At 44.4% G+C, this 7,597-nt stretch overlaps 1 long non-coding RNA gene across 2 annotated transcripts in view; it reads right to left on the bottom strand.

The window, feature by feature from the left end:
• Positions 1-7,597, bottom strand: part of LOC126981028 (uncharacterized) — a 65,039-nt gene that overhangs the window by 13,517 nt on the left and 43,925 nt on the right. For both annotated transcript variants that reach the window (XR_007733710.1, XR_007733711.1), the window contains exon 2: positions 1,971-2,059. This is a non-coding gene — a long non-coding RNA (uncharacterized LOC126981028). The remainder of the gene's footprint in view (positions 1-1,970; positions 2,060-7,597) is intronic.

The raw sequence follows: 7,597 nt of genomic DNA, 5'->3' as shown, positions 1-7,597 counted from the left end.
TATGTGTGCTGGGGTGCTGAAAGGTTTGAGAATACGGGACTAGGATTTCTTAAACGCGAGGGTGGCAAGGCGTAGCACGAGTCGCCGCCGCGGGGTCTGTGGAACTGTGGGACGGGCGAGGCACTTGGGGTAATATTAGTTGTGTTCATTTACTTCTTTTTGTTCTTTTTTTTCTCTTGTTCTTATTTTCTCGCTCTTCTTGTTCATATGTTTCTTTTTCAATATATTTTCCTTGTTAATATTCCTTCTGTTCTTCGCCATTCTTTTCATTAATTATCATCAGTTTTTGTTTTATTTATCTGTTTCTTATTTTTTTCGTTGGTAGGCTGTCTTGATGGTGTGGTGCAGGGTAGTGTTTATAGGGGCACCGTCTTGCTTGGTTCATACCTTTCCCCGGTAGTGTTTATAGGGGCACCGTCTTGCTTGGCTCACACCTTTCCCCGGTAGTGTTTATAGGGGCACCGTCTTGCTTGGCTCATACCTTTCCCCGGTAGTGTTTATAGGGGCACCGTCTTGCTTGGCTCATACCTTTCCCCGGTAGTGTTTATAGGGGCACCGTCTTGCTTGGCTCATACCTTTCCCCGGTAGTGTTTATAGGGGCACCGTCTTGCTTGGCTCCCGGTAGTGTTTATAGGGGCACCGTCTTGCTTGGCTCACACCTTTCCCCGGTAGTGTTTATAGGGGCACCGTCTTGCTTGGCTCACACCTTTCCCCGGTAGTGTTTATAGGGGCACTGTCTTGCTTGGCTCATACCTTTCCCCGGAACTCATCTTTGCTCCAGTGTTGAGAGTCTCGCTATAGTCCGGGTTAATATGTGGTCTTCAGGGCAGCTTGTTGTAGCTCTTTAAACCACTCGGCGAGGACTGAAAATTGTCAGTTTGTAGCGGCTAGTGGGACTTGAACCTGGCCACAGCGCCCACACGCTGGCCATTCACCCACCGCCTCCTCTACTAGTACATACTTTAGCAATGTCACATTCACTAAACCTGTCACTCCTGTACCGTACAAGTGCTCGTCAGCGATCGCCTCGGACACACGAGCGTCGATTAGTGTTCACCGAGTCCCGCCAGCACACAGGTGGCTCAGCGGCGTTTGTCACATCTGGGAGCCTTGGATGAATGCAGGGATCCACCAAGACGCCTCGCGTGCACGCACACCCACACCCACACACACCCCTGCCCACACACCCATACACACGCGCGCACGCACACACCCATAAACACACACACACACACACACACACACACACACACACACACACACACACACAGGAAAGAGGATATGATCAAGAAGCTGAACGTGTCGGTGATTCGACCAAGACTGGAATATGCAGCAGTCGCGTGGGCGCCACTGCAAAAAAAGATTTAGATAGCAGCGACAAAAATGGATTGCGAGACATGACAAATGAGAGGCTGAAAAGACTGGGTTTGTCTACCTTGAAGGAGAGAAGAGAAAGAGGAAATCTGATTGCAATGTACAAGGCGATGAAGGAAATGTTAACGACCGACGTCACGGAAGGAAATTGAGAGAGACAAGGTTCCTGAGGGATATTTAGAAACATCGCTTTTCCAATTGATGCAATATGACACCAGGAATGACCTCGAAAAGAAGATAGTTCAAGATCATGAATTTTGGCTAAACTTGATAAAAAGAGATTTGGAGGCGGGGCCCCGTGAGTAGCTCGAGTTCTGTATTTCACGTCAAGGCACACATTTCTTGCTTGAAGCACACGGCCAGACAAAGGCAGCACCTCAGATATTTCACTCCTAGACACACCTGCGCGTGGCAATCCAGCACGTAGGCAACATTTTCGAGAGGTAACACATAATGGGTCAATCTTACAGTCACAGAGGGCATGAAAAATGGTCATCCGCACTCATTCATAACTTGCTAAGGTTAGACTGCTGAAATTCATCAAGCTTCGTTCACATCTAAAACAAACTACGGCAACAAGTCACTGCCGTCTGTACCTGCTCCGGGGACGAGATGGCTGGCGGCGGCCGTCGCTGACACACCTGGCGGGGCAAGGAGTCGACGCCTGGCTGTCTTACACGACGATCTGCGGACGACAACAATAAATTATCACCACGGGTGAATGCCACGAGGTGTGTGTGGCCCACGCCCCCCTCCCCTCCTCCTCCTGCCCCGCCGAGGACTGCACACCGTCACCAGGGGACGCACGACTGCCTGCCCCTCCTCCCACAATGTAACAGTAATAATAATTCATGATAATAATATTTTATAATAATAATAATAATAATAATAATAATAATAATAATAATAATAATAATAATAATAATAATAATAATAATAATAATAATAATAATGATAATAATAATAATAATAATAATAATAATAATAATAATAATAATAATAATAATAATAATAATAATAATAATAAAAATAAAAGTAAAAATAATAATATAGTAATATTAATAATACGGCAAAATCACTATAATAATAATGATCAAAATAATGATATTAATATTAATTACGAGGTGAGCGAGGTACATCCTTGCGTATCCGTCTGTCTGTCCGTCTGTTTGTGTTACCGTAACTGTCATAACATCTCTGAATCAGGTTGACATAGAGCCACCAAATGGACATCAGAACATCTTTAGGTGAATATCTTAAACGGCTTGACTTATGGGACAAGCAGGATAGAACGGATTTTTTTTTTTATGTACGATAACAAAACTGTCTGATATGGTGGCGATGCTCTGGAATTTTCTGTTTACTTTCAATTTCGTGCGTGCGTCAACACAGCATTATCATAACAAGGGCCCCTAGGACCCTGCAAAGCCAGGAACCTCGCGAGATATATTGCCAAAGTAATACTACTACTACCATACACTACTATTGATTATTACTATTATTATTATGACAATAAAAAAATCCAAAAATAATAAGCCGGTCAGCAGAGTGTGGAAAACAAGTGATCACACTCTGGCCAGGACGCGGGGCCATTAACAATCACACACGCAAGCTTGCTGCGCCACTGTATTTTCTATATTGACAGGTTGATAAGTTGCGCGGAAACGGCGAAATTGTACCGTGGTCCTTTAAAAGCGGGAGCAGTGGCAATACAATTAAAGTGGCAATATATTGAGACTCGTAAATCTCAGTCATGCACGATCTCCGCCTCGCCGTCAGGGTGACCCAGCAATAAGGAAAATAACTGATAACATTAATATAACCATATTCTTGGTGATGCCTATAACAATATTAATAATACCAGGAGCAGCGAGTAGCGGGCTTTTTTTATTGCTTACTTTTTTGTGCCCTTGAGCTGTCTCCTTTGTTGTAAAAAAAATAACAACAATATTAATTACAACTAACAATAATATATATTTTATTTTGATAACGGCAGTGATTGATAATTTACAAATGGGAGAATAGTAAGATTAGTTTATAATCATAAAACCTAAACATAAGCTGCTGCTATCATATCAATAAAGTATACAGTTATATGAATCGTACTGAGCGAGTTTGTCTGTGTAGGGCACACTAAAGAGCTCAGCTAGGTGTGTGTGTGTGTGTGTGTGTGTGTGTGTGTGTGTGTGTGTGTGTGTGTGTGTGTGTGTGTGTGATGCAACCAAGATGGACAGATTTGGAAAACGAATCTCTATCCTTTTCCCAACAAGCCTCGCCAGGATACAGTTTTCCCCTCGCTCGGGTTTCGGCCGTCTGGACCCTCAAAGTAACCAATCGGCGCCCGGCTGGCGGCGGAGAGTCCTGCTCATATCGTGCGCTGCTGCTCCGTCTTTACTTGTTTTTTCTTCCTCTTGTAGTTACAGACGTGTTCTTTCGCTACCTGCTTTATTTCGGCCTGCCAATCCGTTGTTTGCATGACACAACCTACGATTACCCGGTGAATCACTCGTGAACACCTGCGGCCGATACTGGCACTTCCGGAGAGGCACGGGGTCCCTGGCGCCGTTGCAATGATGTACGATGAGGTATTGAAAATAAGAAAAAAAATACGAGGAACGAAAGAGCTTACGAAATGCGATAAAACTTACAAAATTCGATAAAGTTTACAAAGAACAATAATTCTAAAAAAGCACAATGACGTATATTAAGCTACTGATGTATGATGGCTGTCGGATGTGTTGCTTTTAATTAGTTGTGTTTTCGTAATATTTAATCTTTCAACAGTCATGGTTAGTGCTGACGTGTTTTTGTCTCCCACGCACGACAGGATGCTGGACTCTTCACGGGGCGGATGTGGCGTGTGCTCTGAGGTGACCTGCAGACACTGACCATCATGACCTCCGCCTCCCCCCTCCCCCCAGGCACCCGGCAACACGTGGAGGGAAACATTACCAAACCCTAACCGCCTCGTGGGGGTCAAGAGTGAGTCTAATAAAAAATGGAGGCGACACGTCCCTCAGGAATGAAGTTTTATTACCCAGCTGCAGGGAGCCGCACCCCACTCTGGTGAGCACAGGCGATGGCGTGCAGGGCTGGGCGGGGGTTGGCGGGGCGTTGCTGGGCTATGACTCAGCTTCCATGCCCAGCTGGTTTCCATCACGCGGGGCGGCCAGAGGAGCAGCTACGTAGGTCGTTGTCCAGCCTCACCGCGGTGGCGAGCCTTGACAACACCGCCCCCCAGGCCATTGCCGCGAGCCTAGCCAGACGCGGGACAGACGGCGCTGCAGCGGCCCAACAACACAATCACTGAGTGCCGTGCGCCGACAACAAGTACGTAACTCAGACATAATTATGCATATGGACTCACCGATGATTAACATTGATGCAACTCAATAAATCTCGCATTATTTTGTATTCTTTGCCAGCAGCAATAAAAAAACCCGAATGTAAATTGCCTTTGTCCTAGAAGAGAAAAGAGAAAAAAAATAGCAAGTATGAAAAAGGGAAATCTTGCAGAAATTAATCAATGGCTTCATACACACCAAGTCCAAGTGGAACAGTGCCCTTTTTTATGGTTAATGAAAGCCCCGAGCATCATCGCGGCGCGGTGAGGCCAGGCAGCGTACAGACAACCGGACATCGACGGCATCGAAGCGACGTCTGGCCAGCTGCGTCTGTCTGTTGTGGGCGAGGCGGGAAGCTGCCCGTCCGTCGCCAAGCGGACGAGAAAACCTACGAAGGACTCAAATGTAACAAACACAGGGCTTACAATTACGACTTTACGATTTCACACATAGTTTTGGTGTTCAATAACTGATCACGTTGAGTCCCTCCAGATGCTGCTTTTATAATCGCCCGCCATCGAATTTACCAAGCACTCTTAGTAAGTTAGTATCATTGCTATCATTCTCATAGTCTTCCTAACCTTCCCAGTGGTGTGTGGAGAAGCTATTTTTCACTTGCAAGGCAAATTATTTCTTATACAAATGAGACTTCGGCAAAATGTTCTTCGTGTGTTGCCTCATTCATCACCGTAATTATGTGTTCCCTCAGCCGCTCATTCTTTTCCCGTTTTTATTTTCTTTCTTGTCCCACTCACGGTTGGGCAACGATCGATGACGCAACCCAGCAGGCCCCGAAAGACTTTTTAGTTCTAAATCCCTCCAATATTCAATTTCTCTCTCTCTCTCTCTCTCTCTCTCTCTCTCTCTCTCTCTCTCTCTCTCTCTCTCTCTCTCTCCTTTTTCTTCTTGTCCGTCAGTCTTTTGTGAGCGCCATTCTTCCTCTTGCTCCGTCTGTCTGTCTGTGTCTGTCTGTACATCTACCTGCCCTTGTTATCTGTTTACCTTTTGTTTGTCTGTGTGTGATTTTTTTGCTGTTTATCTGTCTGTGTTTACCTGCCTTCGTTTATCTGTTTACCGTCTATATGTAAGTTCGTATGCCTTTAGTCTGTTTTTCTCCCATCTGTCTGTTTGTCCCCTTTACTCCCAACTGTTTGTCTGTCTCTTTTCCTCCCGTTCTCCCATTTGTCTGTCTCTTCCCTCCCATTCCTTTCTTCTCCTCCCCTGCCCCCAACACTCCCCCCAGTGGCGTCTTTCCTCCCAAACAAAACACCTAACATTAACTCCACTTCAGGCAATTTCTTAAAAGCAAATTACTTCCCAGAAACGACTTAGCTGGCTTCATATTCCCTCCCTCGGCGTCGGCGCGGCTGCCCTTCCCTTACCAGCCTGGCTCCCCTCCGTGTGTTTTGCAGCCATTCGTAATTTTCATTCAAGGCTTCTGCTCGCGGCGTCACAAAGGCACATGTTTACATTAAGCGAAACCTGCATGAATTTCCTTTCCCGTTCACACTGTCCACCGTTTTCTTTCATCTCGGCGCCGCGCTTAACGTCACACATTTTTGTTCCTGTCAGAGTTTTCGTTTCCATCATAAAATTATTATCATATCCTTTTTTGTTTCGTTTTTTTTTCTTTCAGTTTTTTTTCAGCGTTATCAGTTTGCTCTCGCTCATCAAATCCTAACTTCGTAATGTGAATGTGTGTGAATGTGTGTGTGTGTGTGTGTGTGTGTGTGTGTGTGTGTGTGTGTGTGTGTGTGTGTGTGTGTGTGTGTGTGTGTGTGTGTGTGTGTGTGTGTTCTTTATTGTCGATCGTTTTACTTAATATCTTTTCGTCAGTGACATTTAATTTTATTCTCGTTTTCAGTCAATAGAATTAACATCGTTCAAACGCGCAATCATCTCACAATTAGGTTATGATTCTCTTTTTTTCTTTTTGTGTGTGTGTGACGCGAGTACTTACTTACGTGAGTGGGCACCTGTCACGCACAAACCAACGCACACACACACACACACACACACACACACACACACACACACACACACACACACATACACACATACTCATTTCCTCAGTCGCTTACTCGCTCACTCTCTAACATACTCTCTCTCTCTCTCTCTCTCTCTCTCTCTCTCTCTCTCTCTCTCTCTCTCTCTCTCTCTCTCTCTCTCTCTCTCTCTCTCTCTCTCTCTCTCTCTCTCTCATGATGTCATTTTCCATGTAATTTCTGGCGGTTTCTCTAATTTCCTTTTATCTCTTATTTCCTTCCCTTATTTTCTTGATTTATCCTTTGTTTGTTTGCTCTCATCTTCTTTCGGTCACTTTTACCTTTTTCTTCTTCTCATTTTCGAATCTCTCTCTCCGTTTTTCTTCTTCATTCATTCTTTACTCTCTCTCTCTCTCTCTCTCTCTCTCTCTCTCTCTCTCTCTCTCTCTCTCTCTCTCTCTCTCTCTCTCTCTCTCTCTCTCTCTCTCTCTCTCTCTCTCTCTCTCATGATGTCATTTTCCCGGTAATTTCTCACGGTTTCTTCTAGTTTCCTTCCTGTCTTTTACTTCCTGTCTTCTTTAATCATTCCTTTGTTCCTTTGTTCTCCTCGTCTTTCGGTTATTCCGACGTTCATCTTCTTTACTTCGAATCATGAAATTTTTCCTCTCTATTTTTGTTTTTCTTCTTCATCCATCCTTTTCTCTCTATATCATTCTCTCTTATTCTCTTTCTCTTACTTTCTCTTTCTTTTTTTCTCTCGTTTTTCCTTTTTCGCTTTCTCTTTTTTTCCTCTTTGTCTTTCTTTCTTGTTTTCTATCCCTATTTCTTTATCTTCGTTTCTTTCTTTTCCTTTCTTTTCTTTTTCTTCCTCTCTTCTTCTTGATCTTTTTCTCT

Source organism: Eriocheir sinensis, chromosome 46, assembly GCF_024679095.1.
Source record: "Eriocheir sinensis breed Jianghai 21 chromosome 46, ASM2467909v1, whole genome shotgun sequence".
Lineage (NCBI taxonomy): Eukaryota > Metazoa > Arthropoda > Malacostraca > Decapoda > Varunidae > Eriocheir > Eriocheir sinensis.
Note: the sequence above shows the minus strand (reverse complement) of the source record. Positions and strands in the feature narration are given on the sequence as shown.